Consider the following 19,143-nt stretch of genomic DNA (forward strand, 5'->3'; position numbering starts at 1 on the left):
TTGTATCCTTTGGTTCGTATCTGAATGTACTTTCAAATTATTTTATTTTTGCAACGTATAACATATATTTTATTTGTGAAAATCATGGTCAATTATGACCCAGAATAAAAGGGAGACTAGTTAATATGGGGTTGCTTTATTAGTTGAAGGATAAATAGATTTTGATTTTGATCCAGCCACAGCGCGTCGGCCCTCTCGTGCAATCCTAAATCGCTGCCGCACGCTCCTCTCCCTCTTCTCCATTGGAAAACCACATCCTCTCCTCTCCATCATCTCCATTCCAAAACCACCGTCTTGCGTGTCCCTCTTCTCCATTGCAAAACCACCTCCTCTCTCCTCGGACGAGGATCCCCTGACGTAGCCCATCCTGCCATTAAGACACTAACACATGGGTCCCACCAAGCGCGGGGCCCACCTGTCAGCGACCGAAAGGCATGGAAACCTGTCCTTTCCATCATCTCCATTCCAAAACCACAGTCTCGCCTCTCCCTCTTCTCCATTTCAAAACCACACCCTCTCCTCTCCATCATCTCCATTCCAAAACCACCGTCTCGCCTCTCCCTCTTCTCTATTGCAAGACCACCGTCTCTCCTCCCGTGTTCCAAAGCTAGCACCGGACCACTCAGAAGGACATCTATGAAGAGGATGCAACAGCGAATCAGGCAGATCACCGACAGTGACCAGGCAAAGTTAGCCAGGTTGAAGGAGATCCTTACTTGGTTTGACAATGAGTCGGAGATTTCGAGGACGGTGAGGGCCATGTGGCAATGTATGCGAAAGAGCGAGAAGGCGGCGATGAGGGCGGCGATGTACTCCTCGGCGGCAGTCACGCCGCAGTCCTTCGAGTTCATCGAGTATCTCCTCTGGGCGATGGAGCGACAAGTTTGCCCGAGGCGAAAGTCAGGCGGAGGTGGTGGGCGTACAGGTCGAAGATCGAGCACCCAGAGGATAACGAATCGATCGAGTACGGTGTGCCATTCATGAGGGTGCAGAGCCAGCCGGAGCCACAGGAGTATTCGTTCTCCCACCGCAAGAGGAGGCCGGATGGCGCGACGTCGCTTCCCTGCCGTTTTCCACGGTTCCCTCGACGCTCGCCTCGTTTCAATGGCGTCGGTAGGGTTTAAGGTAAGCTTCACACTAACCTAATCTTCCATCTGCTCATGCTTACAATTAGTGTGATAGCTAATAAAAATCATGCTTACAATCAGTCTCCGAGTACTATGCCAATCACCCTAAAATAGCTCTAGACCTTCGGGTCAAAGTTGTGACACTATGTACAAATAAAGAAAAATAGATTGGTGCTTCTTTCAGAAAAGAGTACACCCCTAGAAAACTGCCAATATAAGCTACTAGTATTTTTTTTTGAAGTCTAAGCCACTAGTATTTGGTTAGAGGATTTGTTGCCGAGAAAGATCCGTCCACAGTGAGTGCCACACATCCCACTAATGGTGGTGGATGCCAATGTTTAGATGGAGCAGGGTTGGTGTCTGTAATTTTTACTTGGCACCTCGCACTCTGCATATATGCCGATTCCGTCCACCAAAATGCAGCTGAATAACCCTGTTTGCATAGATAATGAAAATGCGTGATTACATTATAGTGGCACTAGTTGATGAAACATACACTAATAAATAAAAGAAAATATTGCGATAGTATCATAGTATGCCATGCTGCGAGGGCGAGATGGGCCCTACGACGCCTCATACGGTACACCTCATACTGGAAATCGACCCAAGTCTCCCTGATACACCTTCTGCCAGTGATGAACATCAGTGTACAGCTGTAGTACAAGGTGTCGGTGTACAAAAGTAGGGGATCTCCTTTTGACCCATTTACTTGTGCACGGGCAGTCAGAGCCGTGCCCGCGGCCACATTGAGCAGGGCAGAAGAGGGAAGCCGGAGCACAAGGCAACCAAAGCAACGCCAAGACCATGGACACAAAGAACAAGAGGGCGAGGCGGACCCCCCCGGCAAGACCCTTGCCGGGGCGGCCTCCGCGGCCCCGGCAAGAACCTTGCCGGGGCAACTTGCCCAACACCAGCAGAGCAAGCCACCCTTGAGCCCGAGGGTTCCAACTACGCGAACAACCACATTGGGGCCAAGGCTCGAGGGGCACCTCTGTGGTGGCATGCAGATCTTTGTCAAGATCATAAACACACAAGATCAGATGAGGGCCAGAAGACGATGATCATCGGCGGGATCCTAGCCGAGGAAATCCACGAGACCCCCGGCAAGACCCTTGCCGAGGACGACCACGATGCCACGGCAAGACCCTTGCCGGGGCCCCGGCAAGGCCCTTGCCGAAGACACCTACAGGGCCGCAGCCAGGCCCGCGTCTGCTAAGACCACCGCCGTTCCCATGCAGCAGCCAGCCCGACCAGTTGGGCAGGCACCTGCGTGGCGACATGCAGCTTCCAGGCTAGCTCAGCAAGCACCTGCGTGGTGGCATGCAGATCTTCGTGAAGACCCTACCACCACGCCACCTCAGCAGCCAGCCAGCCTACATGGCGCTGCATGCATCGTTGGCCTGGACGCGTGTCGGAGCAAGGCGGAGTGGCGAAGGACGGTACGGGCCTCGTTGCCATCCCCAGTAAAGTAACGGGACACCTAAGGGGGCGCATTTAATGTGTCTTGTCCTGTAATGACAAGCGATAAGCTTGCGCACTGTACACCTTTCCACCTCCTGTGTGCCACTGTGGCAACCCCTTTTGTCTATAAAAGGAGGCCCGAGGCGACCAGGTGAGGGATTCAGATCTTTTGGGCTAGACATGCAAGGTAGCTAGTTCAAGAACTCAAGAACACTCAAATACATACACCAAAGCAGGACTAGGGTTTTACGCATTCTCGCGGCCCGAACCTGGGTAAACGATCTTTGCGCTGGCTCATATACCTGCTCTTTGCACAACCCCGCGCCCACCAACCATAGAAGGGATCCCAGTGATCCCATAGGTGTCGTTTCCACCGACATCTCTGGCGCGCCAGGTAGGGGCGCAGTTGTGGAAATCTGGTCTGGATTGGAGCAGCGCCTTTATTGTGGTTGTCACTCCAAGGAAGAAGACGACCAAACGGGCGGCATCGCCTGTGGATGCGGTGAACGCCCGCGTAACGACAGAAAAGCTAAGTCACGCGAAATCTTGGTTATTTTCACTTTTATAAGGCTGTTCTCCCCGAGAGATCTCGTTCTTTGTATGGGAAACCTGCATGTGATGGGAACCTTCCGCTATTGGCAACGCCTTTGTTTCTGTCTCGACCCTGCTCGACAGTTCATGCGGCCGCGCTGGTGGCGGCAGGGTGGCCTACCCATTCCCTAGCTGCGCTCTTGTCCTGCCTCGAGTCCGCTCGACAGTTCAAGCAATCGCGCTGGCGGCGGCAAGGTGGCTCGCCCGACAGCAAGCACCCTTCCGGCAGGGTGCTAAGGATCCGTCCTTAAAGCACCACGGCATGGGTTTATGCGCCGGCAGCCTTATCTCAACAAGCGCAGGGTATGAACGCACAAAGAAAGATCTAACGGGAAGATAGCATGCATGATATTAAAAGTACTGCAGAGTTATATTACATCAATTGTTGTTGCGGTTCTAACTAAAGATAAAAATTGTCTTGGTCATTAACCTGCAGCGGCGATAAGAAACGGGGTGCCTAGTCCCAACGCTGGCCCTCTACCCTCTAGATTCCGTCGATGCGGCTGATGATGGGCTTGATACGCTCCTCGAGCGTCACGAGGTCCGCATCCTCCGGCAAGCTCTCCAGCGCGGCATCAAAGTCGAGGTTGGGTCCCAGTGCGCCACCTTGGTGAGGACCTTGGTCATGGCACCCCGGCAGAGCCTCCAGGCCTCATCTGCCAGAGAGGCCGCCCTGTTGGAGCGGAACTGCTCCAGGGCCCCGAGAACACCCTCGAAAAATAGGGTCAGCTTGGCACTGGGACTCACGCTCGGCTCCGGGACATACCTCACGTTTGGCATCCCCATGGTAGCCAGCTGCGTGGTGATCCTGTCGGCGACCTCGGCGAGGCGGCTGACCCAGAGGTTCTCTCCCTTCACAAAATCCGCGTGGTTGGCGGCCTCGTTCTTCCACAGCTGCCTCTCCTTCTCCAGATCCTTGGTCAGGGTCTCCTCCCGGGCCCTGACCCCCGAAAGCGTCTCCTCAAGACCCTCCAGCTTCAGCTTCAGGTCTTTGACGGAGTCGTTGGCCTTGGAGAGCTGCTCAGCCTTGCCGAGGACCGCGCCCTGCCTCCACCAGAGCACCGTTGAGCGTGTCCTTCTCCTTTGCCAGCTTCAGAGCCTAATCCTTCAGCCCGTCCCGCTTGCTGGAAATATGCCCTAGAGGCAATAATAAAATGGTTATTATTGTATTTCCTTGTTCATGATAATTGTCTGTTGTTCATGCTATAATTGTATTAACTGGAAACCGTAATACATGTGTGAATACATAGACCACAACATGTCCCTAGTAAGCCTCTAGTTGACTAGCTCATTGATCAATAGATGGTTATGGTTTCCTGACCATGGACATTGGATGTCATTGATAACGGGATCACATCATTAGGAGAATGATGTGATGGACAAGACCCAATCCTAAGCATAGCACAAGATCGTGTAGTTCGTTTGCTAGAGCTTTTCTAATGTCAAGTATCATTTCCTTAGACCATGAGATTGTGCAACTCCCGGATACCGCAGGAATGCTTTGGGTGTACCAAACGTCACAACGTAACTGGGTGGCTATAAAGGTGCACTACAGGTATCTCCGAAAGTCTCTGTTGGGTTGGCACGAATCGAGACTGGGATTTGTCACTCCGTATGACGGAGAGGTATCTCTGGGCCCACTCGGTAATGCATCATCATAATGAGCTCAATGTGACCAAGGAGTTAGCCATGGGATCATGCGTTACGGTACGAGTAAAGTGACTTGCCGGTAACGAGATTGAACAAGGTATTGGGATACCGATGATCGAATCTCGGGCAAGTAACGTACCGATTGACAAAGGGAATTGTATACGGGATTGATTGAATCCTCGACATCGTGGTTCATCCGATGAGATCATCGTGGAACATGTGGGAGACAACATGGGTATCCAGATTCCGCTGTTGGTTATTGACCGGAGAGTCGTCTCGGTCATGTCTGCATGTCTCCCGAACCCGCAGGGTCTACACACTTAAGGTTCGGTGACGCTAGAGTTGTAGAGATATTAGTATGCGGTTAACCGAAAGTTTTTCGGAGTCCCTGATGAGATCCCGGACGTCACGAGGAGTTCCGGAATGGTCGGGAGGTAAAGATTTATATATGGGAAGTCCTATTTTGGCCACCGGAAAATGTTCGGGATTTTTCGGTATTGTACCGGGAAGGTTCTAGAAGGTTCCGAAGTGGGCCCCACCTGCATGGGGGGACCCACATGAACGTGGGTAGTGGGGGCAAGGCCCCACACCCCTGGTCAAGGTGCACCAAGATCCCACCTTAGAAGGAATAAGATCATATCCCGAAGGGATAAGATCAAGATCCCAAAAAAAGGGGGATAACAATCGGTGGGGAAGGGAAATGATGGGATTTCTTTCCCCCACCTTTGCCAACGCCCCAATGGACTTGGAGGGCAAGAAACCAGCCCCCTTCACCCCTATATATAGTGGGGAGGCGCATGGGAGTAGCACCCCAAGCCCTGGCGCCTCCCTCCCTCCCGTGACACCTCTTCCTCCCCGCTTGCGCTTGGCGAAGCCCTGCCAGGATCCCGCTACTTCCACCACCACGCCGTCGTGCTGCTGGATCTCCATCAACTTCTCCTCCCCCCTTGCTGGATCAAGAAGGAGGAGACGTCCCCGCTCCATACGTGTGTTGAACGCGGAGGTGCCGTCCGTTCGGCGCTAGGATCATCGGTGATTTGGATCACGACGAGTACGACTCCATCAACCCCGTTCTCTTGAACGCTTCCGCGCGCGATCTACAAGGGTATGTAGATGCACTCCCCTCTCTCTCGTTGCTAGATGACTCCATAGATTGATCTTGGTGATACATAGAAAATTTTAAATTTCTGCTACGTTCCCCATCAGTGGCATCAGAGCCAGGTTTATGCGTAGATTCTATGCACGAGTAGAACACAAAGTAGTTGTGGGCGACGATTTGTTCAATTTGCTTACCGTTACTAGTCTTATTTTGATTCGGCGGCATTGTGGGATGAAGCGGCCCGGACCGACCTTACACGTACTCTTACGTGAGACAGGTTCCACCGACTGACATGCACTTGATGCATAAGGTGGCTAGCGGGTGTCTGTCTCTCCCACTTTAGTCGGATCGGATTCGATGAAAAGGGTCCTTATGAAGGGTAAATAGCAATTGGCATATCACCGTTGTGGCTTTTGCGTAGGTAAGAGACATTCTTGCTAGAAACCCATAGCAGCCACGTAAAACATGCAACAACAATTAGAGGACGTCTAACTTGTTTTTGCAGGGTATGCTATGTGATGTGATATGGCCAAAAGGATGTGATGAATGATATATGTGATGTATGAGATTGATCATGTTCTTGTAATAGGAATCACGACTTGCATGTTGATGAGTATGACAACCGGCAGGAGCCATAGGAGTTGTCTTAATTTATTGTATGACCTGCGTGTCAATGAAAAACGCCATGTAATTACTTTACTTTATTGCTAACCGTTAGCCATAGTAGTAGAAGTAATAGTTGGCGAGACAACTTCATGAAGACACGATGATGGAGATCATGATGATGGAGATCATGGTGTCATGCCGGTGACGAAGGTGATCATGCCGCGCCTCGAAGATGGAGATCAAAAGGCGCAAGATGATATTGGCCATATCATGTCACTTTATGATTTGCATGTGATGTTTGTCATGTTTACATCTTATTTGCTTAGAACGACGGTAGCATAAATAAGATGATCCCTCACTAAAATTTCAAGAGATGTGTTCCCCCTAACTGTGCACCGTTGCGAAGGTTCGTTGTTTCGAAGCACCACATGATGATCGGGTGTGATAGATTCTAACGTTCGCATACAACGGGTGTTGACGAGCCTAGCATGTACAGACATGGCCTCGGAACACAAGCAAAACACTTAGGTTGACTTGACGAGCCTAGCATGTACAGACATGGCCTCGGAACACAAGAGACCGAAAGGTCGACCATGAGTCGTATAGTAGATATGATCAACATGGAGATGTTCACCGATGATGACTAGTCCGTCTCACGTGATGATCGGACACGGCCTAGTCGATTCGGATCATGTATCACTTAGATGACTAGAGGGATGTCTATTTAAGTGGGAGTTCATTAAATAATCAGATGAACTTAATTATCATGAACATAGTCAAAAGGTCTTTGCAAATAATGTCGTAGCTTACGCTTTAGTTCTACTAAGATATGTTCCTAGAGAAAATTTAGTTGAAAGTTGATAGTAGCAATTATGCGGACTGGGTCCGTAAACTGAGGATTGTCCTCATTGCTGCACAGAAGGCTTATGTCCTTAATGCACCGCTCGGTGTGCTGAACCTCGAGCGTCGTCTGTAGATGTTACCAAACATCTGGCATACACGTTTTGATGACTACGTGATAGTTCAGTGTGTGATGCTAATGGTTTAAAATTGTGGCACCAAAGACGGTTTTGAAACGTCGCAGAACATATGAGATGTTCCAAAGACTGAAATTGGGATTTCAGATTAATGCCCACGTCAAGAGGTATGAGACCTATGACAAGTTTCTTAAGCCTGCAAACTAAGGGAGAAAAGCTCAATCGTTGAGCATGTGCTCAGATTGTCTGAGTACTACAATCACTTGAATCGAGTGGGAGTTAATCTTCCAGATGAGATAGTGATGGTTCTCGATAGTCACTGCCACCAAGCTATTAGAGCTTCGTGATGAACTATAACATATCAGGGATAGACATGATGATCCTTGAGCAACTCGCGATGTTTGACACCGCGAAAGTAGAAATCAAGAAGGAGCATCAATTGTTGATGGTTAGTAAAACCACTAATTTCTAGAAGGGAAAGGGCAAGAAGGGATACTTCATGAAACGGCAAATCAGTTGCTGCTCTAGTGAAGAAACCCAAGGTTGAACCCAAACCTGAGACTAAGTGCTTCTGAAATGAGGGGAACGGTCACTGAAGCAGAACTACCCTAGATACTTCGTACATGAGAAGGCTGGCAAGGTCGACAGAAGTATATTGGATATACATTATATTAATGTGTACTTTACTAGTACTCCTAGTAGCACCAGGGTACTAGATACCGGTTCGGTTGCTAAGTGTTAGTAACTCGAAATAAAAGCTGCGGAATAAACGGAGACTAGCTAAAGGTGAGATGACGATATGTGTTGGAAGTGTTTCCAAGGTTGATGTGATCAAGCATCGCATGCTCCCTGTACCATCGAGATTGGGGTTAAACCTGAATAATAATTATTTGGTGTTTGCGTTGAGCATAGACATGATTGGATTATGTTTATCGCAATACAGTTATTCATTAAAGGAGAATAATGGTTACTCTGTCTATTTGAATAATACCTTCAATGGTCTTGCACCTAAAATGAATGGTTTATTGAATCTCGATCGTAGTGATACACATGTTCATGCCAAAAGATATAAGATAGTAATGATAGTACCACATACTTGTGGCACTGCCACTTGAGTCATATTGGTATAAAACGCATGAAGAAGCTCCATGTTGATGGATTTTTGGACTCACTCGTTTTTGAAAAGATTGAGACATGCGAACCATGTCTATTAGTATATATGCATGAAGAAAGTCCATACAGATGGATCATTTGGACTCACTTGATTTTGAATCACTTGAGACATGCAAATCATACCACATGGGCAAGATGACTGAAAGGCCTTTTCAGTAAGATGGAACAAGAGAGCAACTTGTTGGAAGTAATACATTTGATGTGTGCAGTCCAATGAGTGCTGACGCACGCAGTGGATATCGTTATGTTCTTACTTCACAGATGATTTGAGTAGATGCTGAGAATATTTACTTGATGAAACACAAGTCTGAATTATTGAAAGGTTAAAGTAATTTCAGAGTGAAGTTGAAGATCGTCGTGACAAGAGGATAAAATGTCTGTGATATGATCATAGAGATGAATATCTGAGTTACGAGTTTGGCACACAATTAAGAAATTGTGGAAATTGTTTCACGACTAATACCGCCTAGAACACCATATTGTGATGGTGTGTCCGAACATCATAACTGCACCCTATTGGATATGGTGCATACCATGATGTCTCTTATCGAATTACAACTATCGTTTATGGGTTAGGCATTAGAGACAACCGCATTCACTTTAAATAGGGCACCACGCAATTCCGTTGAGACGACACCGTATGAACTATGGTTTAGAGAAACCTAAACTGTCGTTTCTTAAAAGTTTGGGGCTGCGACGCTTATGTGAAAAAGTTTCAGGCTGATAAGCTCGAACCCAAAGCGGATAAATGCATCTTCATAGAATACCCAAAACAGTTGGGTATACCTCCTATTTCAGATCTGGAAGCAAAAGTGATTGTTTCTAGAAACGGGTCCTTTCTCGAGGAAAAGTTTCTCTCGAAAGAATTGAGTGGGAGGATGGTGGAGACTTGATGAGGTCATTGAACCGTCACTTCAACTAATGTGTAGCAGGGCACAGTAAATTGTTCCTGTGGCACCTACACCAATTGAAGTGGAAGCTTATGATAGTGATCATGAAACTTCAGATCAAGTCACTACCAAACCTCATAGGACGACAAGGATGCGTACTACTTCAGAGTGGTACGTAATCCTGTCTTGGAAGTCATGTTGCTAGACAACAATGAACCTACGAGCTATGGAGAAGCGATGGTGGGCCCGGATTCCGACGAATGGCTCGAGGCCATAAAATCCGAGAGGATCCATGTATGAAAACAAAGTATAGACTTTGAAAGAACTACTTGATGGTCGTAAGGCTATTGGGTACAGATGGATTTTAAAGGGAAGACAGACAATGATGGTAAGTGTCACCATTAAGAAAGCTCGACTTGTCGTTAAGATGTTTTCCGGCAAGTTCAAGGAGTTGACTGTGATGAGACTTTCTCACTCGTAGCGATGCTAAGAGTCTGTTAGAATTATATTAGCAGTTACTGCATTATTTATGAAATCTTGCAGATAGGATGTCAAAACATTGTTTCCTCGACGATTTTCTTGAGGAAAGGTTGTATGTGATACAACCAGAAGGTTTTGTCAATCCTGAAAGATGCTAACAAGTATGCAAAGCTCCAGCAATCCTTCTAAGGATTGGAGTAAGCATCTCGGAGTTGGAATGAACGCTTTGATGAGATGATCAAAGATTTTGGGTTTATACAAAGTTCATGAGAAACTTGTATTTCCAAAGAAGTGAGTGGGAGCACTATAGAATTTTTGATGAGTATATGTTGTTAACATATTGTTGATCAGAAATGATGTAGAATTTCTGGAAAGCATCCAGGGTTATTTGAAAAGTGTTTTTAATGGAAAACCTGGATTAAGCTACTTGAACATTGAGCATCAAGATCTATAAGGATAGATCGAAAACGCTTAATAGTACTTTCAAATGAATACATACCGTGACAAGATTTTGAAGGAGTTCAAAATAGATCAACAAAGAAGGAGTTCTTGGCTGTGTTACAAGGTGTGAGTACCGAGTAAGACTCAATACCTGACCACGGCAGAAGAAAGAGAAAGGACGAAGGTCGTCCCCTATGCTTTAGACGTAGGCTCTACAATATGCTATGCTGTGTACCGCACCTGAAGTGTGCCTTGCCATGAGTTAGTCAAGGGGTACAATAGTGATCCAGGAAGGGATCACATGACAGCGGTCGAACTTATCCTTAGTATCTAGTGGACTAAGGAATTTTCTCGATTATGGAGGTGGAAAGGGGGTTCGTCGTAAAGGGTTACGTTGATGCAAACTTTGACACTAATCTGGATGACTCTGAGTAGTGAACTGGATTCGATAGTAGAGCAGTTATTTGGAATAGCTCCAAGTAGCGTGTGGTAGCTACATCTACAAGATGACATAGAGATTTGTAAAGCACACACGGATCTGAATGTTGCAGACCCGTTGACTAAAACCTCTCTCGTAAGCATAACATGATCAAACCCTATAACTCATTGAGTGTTAATCACATGGTGATGTGAACTAGATTATTGACTCTAGTAAACTCTTGGGTATTAGTCACATGGCGATGTGAACTTTGAGTGTTAATCACATGGTGATGTGAACTAGATTATTGACTCTAGTGCAAGTGGGAGACTGTTGGAAATATGCCCTAGAGGCAATAATAAAATGGTTATTATTGTATTTCCTTGTTCATGATAATTGTCTGTTGTTCATGCTATAATTGTATTAACTGGAAACCGTAATACATGTGTGAATACATAGACCACAACATGTCCCTAGTAAGCCTCTAGTTGACTAGCTCGTTGATTAATTGATGGTTATGGTTTCCTGACCATGGACATTGGATGTCATTGATAACGGGATCACATCATTAGAAGAATGATGTGATGGACAAGACCCAATCCTAAGCATAGCACAAGATCGTGTAGTTCGTTTGCTAGAGCTTTTCTAATGTGCAACTCCCAGATACCGTAGGAATGCTTTGGGTGTACCAAACGTCACAACGTAACTGGGTGGCTATAAAGGTGCACTACAGGTATCTCCGAAAGTGTCTATTGGGTTGGCACGAATCGAGACTGGGATTTGTCACTCCGTATGACGGAGAGGTATCTCTGGGCCCACTCGGTAATGCATCATCATAATGAGCTCAATGTGACTAAGGAGTTAGCCACGGGATCATGCATTATGGTACGAGTAAAGTGACTTGCCGGTAACGAGATTGAACAAGGTATTGGGGTACCGACGATCGAATCTCGGGCAAGTAACGTACCGATTGACAAAGGGAATTGTATACAGGATTGATTGAATCCTTGACATCGTGGTTCATCCGATGAGATCATCGTGGAACATGTGGGAGCCAACATGGGTATCCAGATCCCGCTGTTGGTTATTGACCGGAGAGTCGTCTCGGTCATGTCTGCATGTCTCCCGAACCCGTAGGGTCTACACAGTTAAGGTTCGGTGACGCTAGAGTTGTAGAGATATTAGTATGCGGTTAACCGAAAGTTGTTCCGAGTCCCGGATGAGATCCCGGACGTCACGAGGAGTTCCGGAATGGTCCGGAGGTAAAGATTTATATATGGGAAGTCCTATTTTGGCCACCGGAAAATGTTCGGGATTTTTCGGTATTGTACCGGGAAGGTTCTAGAAGGTTCCGAAGTGGGGCCCACCTGCATGGGGGGACCAACATGAATGTGGGTAGTGGGGGCAAGGCCCCACACCCCTGGTCAAGGTGCACCAAGATCCCACCTTAGAAGGAATGCGATCATATCCCGAAGGGATAAGATCAAGATCCCAAAAAAAGGGGGATAACAATCAGTGGGGAAGGGAAATGATGGGATTTCTTTCCCCCACCTTTGCCAACGCCCCAATGGACTTGGAGGGCAAGAAACCAGCCCCCTCCACCCCTATATATGGTGGGGAGGCGCATGGGAGTAGCACCCCAAGCCCTGGCGCCTCCCTCCCTCCCGTGACACCTCTTCCTCCCCGCTTGCGCTTGGCGAAGCCCTGCCGGGATCCCGCTACTGCCACCACCACGCCGTCGTGCTGCTGGATATCCATCAACTTCTCCTCCCCCCTTGCTGGATCAAGAAGGAGGAGACGTCCCCGCTCCGTACGTGTGTTGAACGCGGAGGTGCCGTCCGTTCGGCGCTAGGATCATCGGTGATTTGGATCACGACGAGTACGACTCCATCAACCCCGTTCTCTTGAACGCTTCCGCGCGCGATCTACAAGGGTATGTAGATGCACTCCCCTCTCTCTCGTTGCTAGATGAATCCATAGATTGATCTTGGTGATACGTAGAAAATTTTAAATTTCTGCTACGTTCCCCATCATCGCTCCACCTCCAGCTCCTTCATCTTGCCCGCATAGACCGAGGCCTGGGCATCGAGCGCCTCTCTGTGCCTCTGCTCCAGCTCCTGGGCCCGCTGCACAACAAGCTTCTCGACCTCCTCGTCCTTGCTGCAGAGTGTCACAGCGAGCATCTCCTCACGGGCGGCAAGGTCCTCCTCCTGGGAGTTCAGCATGGCCTGGTGCTGGTGCTGAGCGGCCTCGTCCTGGGCGGCCTACTGCTTCGCCGACTCCTGGGCCTTCTCGATGGCGGCCTGCTTCATGACAAGCTCCAGCTTGCGCTCGGCCAACACGTCCTTGTGGGCCTGGCGGAACCAAGCCTGTGCCTCGGCGACGCCCTCCTCGAGGTCCGCCTCTGCCTTGTCCACCACCGCCATCCTGGACTTGGCCTTGTCCAGGCGGGCACGGTGAAGCGCCTAAAGCTTCTGGAAGTTGGCACTCATGGCCTGGAGGAGCCGCTCTTCCTGGGAAGCTCCGCCACCAGCGCTCGGTTCGTCGACAACCTTGAGCTCGGCGGCGGCGAGCACCTCGTCGTCAAACACCTCCCCTTCGATGGGCGCCCCGGTGCTCGCCGTCCCTGGGAGGTGGACAAACAGGTCGTTGCTCACCCTTAGGTACCTGCCCGAGCCAGAGGCAGCAGAGGAGGAAGGTTGGTCGTCGACCGTCCCTCCTCGGCAGCAGCCTTGTCTGCCTCAGGTAGGCCCCTTCCCGGCCTCCCCGGCAGGCCCCTTGCCGGCCTCCTCGGCAGCGGCCTTGCCAGTCTCCCCGACCGGCTCCTTGGCGGCGTCCTCAGCAGCTCCCTTGGCGGCCTCTTTGGCGGCGATCTTGTTGGCCTCGGCCTCAGCGTCCCTGGCGACCTCCCCGATGACAGTATCGATGTCCTCCTGGTCCTCCGAGGGAGCGCCTAGATCCCAAGAAGGAGGATGAGGAAAAGCCAAGACCAAAGTTCGAAAAGAAGAAAGAACGAACAGGGACAAAAAATACTCACCCATGCCGGGCTCGGAAGAAGTGGCCCCCCACCAAGGTTTGGTGCCGGGACGGAGCCGCCGGCGCCCGGGTTCGCCGCCTCCTCCTCCTCCTCCGTGTGCATGGGCTCGGTGCTTGGCTCCTAGCCGGGGATGCCCCTCGGGGCATCGTGGTCGACGGGGGCGGCGTGTTGGGGGTGGCCCTCAGTGGCTCCTCCTGCTGCCGTCCTTGTCCTACAACCACGGCAAGGTCAGCGCCAGGGGATCGTACCCCAATACATGTCGATGGGGAGTAAGTTGAGAACGCACGCTGGGGGCTGCATCGGGGGCTGTTATCTGGGCTGCTCTCCACCACCACCAGCGTGCTCGAATTGCCCGCCGGGGGCTGGCCGCCTGCCGAGGCTCTGGCCCTCTTTGCCACCCTCTGGGCCAGCGTCTCGACATCCCTGCAAAGATAAAAACAAGTCAAGAAAAGTGGCATGATCTAAGGGGACGGAGATGACAGAAGACAGTATGCTTACTTATCCTCCGCCTCCTCTTCTGCTGCCTTCCTCTTCCTCCTCGGGCTCAGAGACCCAAGGTCGAAGACGACCTCCGTGTCGACGTTCGCGGGAGGAGGGGAAGCGGTTGGCATCCGAGGACGCTTGGACGAAGAAGATGTCGACGCCTTCCTCTTCGCCACCGCGACCTTCACCACCTTATTCGCTGCCGCGGCCCTCGTCAGGAGCACGGACTCCCCCGGGTCTCCCGCCGCTGCTCGGTCCTGCCGGGCCGGACCGGCTCGCCGGAGGTGGCCCGCCGCAGGACGCGCCTTCTCTCCAAGGGCGGAGGATCGTCAGCCTCGGCCTCCTCCTCGGTCGACTCGTCGACCACGTCTTCAATGAGAGGGGCCCCGGTGTCGGCGCTGCTGGCCTCCCCAACGGACTCCGCCCACCCGGCAAGCTCCTTCTCCTCCACGGCAGCCTCAGCCTCGTCCTCCACATGGCCGGCGCTGCCAGCCTCTTGGGCGAGCTCCGCCTCCGCCGCCCTGGTGGCGATGTAGTACAGCTCCACTTGGCTGGTGTCCTGAATGAGCAATGGCTCGGCATGGACATACTTCTCCGACAGCTTGTCGAAGGACTCCTGCACCTGATCCTCCCCTGGCTCGGCCCAGTTTGGGTCGAGCCCGTGCGCGTTGAAGTCCGGCATCATGGCGATGATGTCGTTCCGGCGAGAGTTGTTGCTGAGCGGGACCACCCCCGCCGGCAGCCCAAACAAGGGCCCTTTGACGACCTTGCCGGCCTTCGCGGCCTTGCCGGAACTCTCGGCCCTGCCGTCGTGGTACACGTCGAGCTGAAAAAGCGTCTGGCACAAGTGGGCGTGCCTGATTATCGTGAGGTTGTGGTCCAAGCCAGGGCGAAGCCTCATGATGTCGGCTGCGTTCGTGAAGAACCAGGCCGGCCTCCCCTTGTTGTGCAGTGGAACGATTCGGCGGCGGATGAAATCCGCCCCGATCATCTCAAGGGTGAGCCCGGCCTCGGTGAGGCGATGAATCCTGGTGGTGGCGACCGTGACCTTCTCATCGTCGGTGTCGACATTGCTCCAATCGTCTATGCGAACCGGAAGTGCCTGGCGAAGCTGCCAAAATTCCTGCGGGTCCTCCTCTTCAATCCAGCACTACCGGCCCCGCCACTCCTCCCACCTCTCCTTCTGGGCGCCCTCCGGATATGTCCCCTTCCCCTGGCTCCTTGGGATCCAGGTGACACAACCGGAAATGGTGCCCCCCTTTTGGATCCGAGGAAAGAAGTAGTGGCGGAAGAGCGCCGTGTTGGGATGCACCCCGGCGAAGCCCTCGCAGAGATGGGCAAAAAGAGCCATGCACGCCACGACATTTGGAGTAAAATCCAGGAGGTGGAAGCCATAGGTATGCATGACGTGATGTAGGGAGGAACCCTAGGAGCCGATCTTTCACGTTTGGAGAGGATCCCTATGAGGAACACGAAGAACGCGTGGAAGAACACGAGGGAAATCACGGGGGAAAACAACAGAAACACTCAACCAACACGAATATGATCACACATGCGCTAGATCCAAGAACACAAAAGAGAGATACATGATCCAAAGTCAACAAAGGACGATACAAGAGGTAACTGATTCTTCTCCGAGAGGAGGTCTTGATGGGGCCGCCCGAGAGGGGGTCTTGAATCCGCTTGGAAGGATCTTCTCCGAGGAGGTGCGATCTCCGAGGAGAAGGTAACCAAGTGGATGAGCAAAGCTCTCACACAAACATGAGCTATCTCTTTGCTAACCCTAACTAGGAGGAGGGGGTGGTCTATTTATAGTCTAAGCCACGAAGGGGTAAGCGGAAAAGAGGTTACATGGGCTTCGGCCCGAGTCTTTGCACGCAGGTAGGCCGGAAGTTCCGTGCAGGGCCGGAAGTTCCGGGCAGGTTCCGGCCGGGTTCCGGGCTATCCAGAGAGTTGGCGCGCTCGGGGCTGGTCTGGACTCCGGGTGCCGGAGGGTCCGGGGGCCGGAAGTTCCGGGCTGAGGCCGGAAGTTCTGGGCTTTCCATAAGCTTGTCCCTGCTTCTTCTTCCTTCTCCTCTTCCATGCTTGGCCTTGGTCCTTGGATCCTCCATGGTCGTCTCGGTTGTAGCTGAGTGTATGCAAGGTCCATGCATGAGGTAGTAGCCATGTCTCACATGTGGAAAGTGACAATTCAAAGAGGAGTGAGTTCACCTTGTGCCCAATGGCGTATGGTCGAGGTCTCTTCATATGTCCTCTTGAGGCTTGCAGAGTAGTCGGAGTGTACATGGGGATGAACGTGGGATGCTCCGCATCATCTCCCCCCTTGGGAAAGATCCGACCTCGGATCGTGATCCTCATCACCATGGGAACGGTTGTCGTGGACGGACTTGTAGTTGGACGAAGTTGAAGACATTGCGCAATCCAAGTACTCCAAGGTGTGTCCGGTATGTGGTACATGCAAAATGAGCAAACACAAAGTACACTTGGAAATACAATGGTTAGCGCACACAAAGTGTCCATCAAGTAGATGATATAGGCTGATATGCATCATGGGAGCAAAAGCATTCATTGTGCACACAAATGTATTGTGAAAGTGCTCAATGCAACCACGGTGCAAAATGATGTCATAGTGAGACGGTTTATCAATAGCATGAATATGGCAATGGATGCTCAATATGTGTATGTAATCATGCAATTGATGGTGGGCAATATGATAATGATGTATGAATATGCCATCAAGAAAGATCACAACAAATTTGCTAAGGAAGTGTACAAGCTCATATATCATGGTTGACATGGGAATATAAGATGCAACAAGGCAATCATAATGTGAGTCAATCCATGCATAGGGTGCAAACTTGTGGTGAGTATGATATGTCCATCGAGCATGACATGTGTGAGCACAATCAACAAATATGGATGTGTTGGTGCAATGTGTCAAAGGAGTGTTGATGTACCAATGCTCGATGTCGTGGCATGAGTGGAGTTCCGAAGGTGCATCCAATAAGTGCGAGCGCTCCTCAATGTGAAGGTCCATAGAGCCAATCTCCATTGTCGCTCCTCCATCCAATAGATGTAACATGTACACAACAAGAAGGAAACAACAATGAAAGAGTGACCCCTCCAATATGCGTATTTGAGGATGGCTCAAAGAGAAGGAGTTCACCTTTAGGAGTTTCTCAAGGATGTAGGAGTTGCACATCTTGTATGCCTTCACATAACCAATATGTCTCGTGAAGGTACCGCCTTGTGAATCCTTCAAAATGAAATAACATGACAACCACTCGGAAAAACAAATGAGGTTAGTGCAAATGCAACACCTATCATTCGTGTGGTAAAATACCCAACAAGTGTATGCATCATGCTCATCATAAGAAAGGATAGGGGAGCATTTCATAGTATGGAGGCATACGATGCAAGAACAACCAAATACAAGTGGCTCAAGTAAACAAGCATGCATCAAAAGTAAAGTGTCAAAGTCTCCAAGATCAATAAGCATAGTATGGTTGCACTCAATATAAGTGGATATGAGAGAGGCAACTAATGGACACAAGAGACAATGATCAAGATATATCATTTGAGAGGCATGAACATATATGTCATCAACCCATGAAAGAGTAATAGTGGAACATGGGTGATGCAACATAGCAAGCAATCATAGCGATCAAGTCAAGCAAGCTCGAAGATGCAACATACTAGAGGGAATCATGGCAATCATGTCATGTGTGCAAATAGTGGGAATGGGTAATTCACATGACATAGCACAAACATGAAAGAAAGATATGAGGACAATAGCATGAATGTATTGGTGAGAAGCCATATGTAGGTAGCAACGGGGCATCACGACTCTCCCAACACAACAAGCATCAATAGCATGGGTCACAAAGAAATCATGGCAATAGCTACTAGTATCTCCACCAAGCATGCAAATACACATAGAATTATCATAACGGTGAATCATGGGTAGATGCAAGCAAGGGTCACAATTGCATGGCAAAGACATAGGAGCAAAAATAACATGCAAAGTGAACACGGGAAAATGAGCATAAGGTGACACGTGGTAAATAGCCCATAGCCGCGTGAGAGACAAGTAAAAGAGATGCGCGTAGTGCTTGCGCAAAGGGAATGGTGGCAAGGATAGTCCACGGGATCCCAAATCGTCATTGCTCTCAAGAGCTCATTTCGTCAACTCATGGGATTGTGAGGTTGACGAGTGTTCATAAGTACCTACACAAAACAAAGACAAAGGGAAAATTGTGTGTGCATGGTATATGTACACATCATCCATCATGATGCGCACGTGCTTGTGTTGGTTAGCACCAAATATCCAATGTTCAAATAAATGAGATGCGTGATATAGAAATATGTCATCCATCATGAGAGGTTTGTTGTTATGTATAGCATAATGGAGACTCAAAGGATGTAATGCATCATGAGAAATATGTAGAACATTGTTATTCATGGAATGCATATGGTGCAAGCAATCATGGGAATCATGTAAAGTATGGAATGCATCAAAATCTACTAATATGTATGAGGAAACTATGGGGGTCTCGTCATGATCATTAGTAGAAACATCACATGGAGAATATTGACAACATCCAAAACAAAGCATATGTGGTTCTATGTGATCATGGCATGACATAGTAGATGAATTGCGCAAATCATGCAAAGGAAGCATGGCAATATCATCACATGAAAAACAAAAGC

Source organism: Triticum aestivum, chromosome 2D, assembly GCF_018294505.1.
Source record: "Triticum aestivum cultivar Chinese Spring chromosome 2D, IWGSC CS RefSeq v2.1, whole genome shotgun sequence".
NCBI classification, from domain to species: Eukaryota; Viridiplantae; Streptophyta; class Magnoliopsida; order Poales; family Poaceae; genus Triticum; species Triticum aestivum.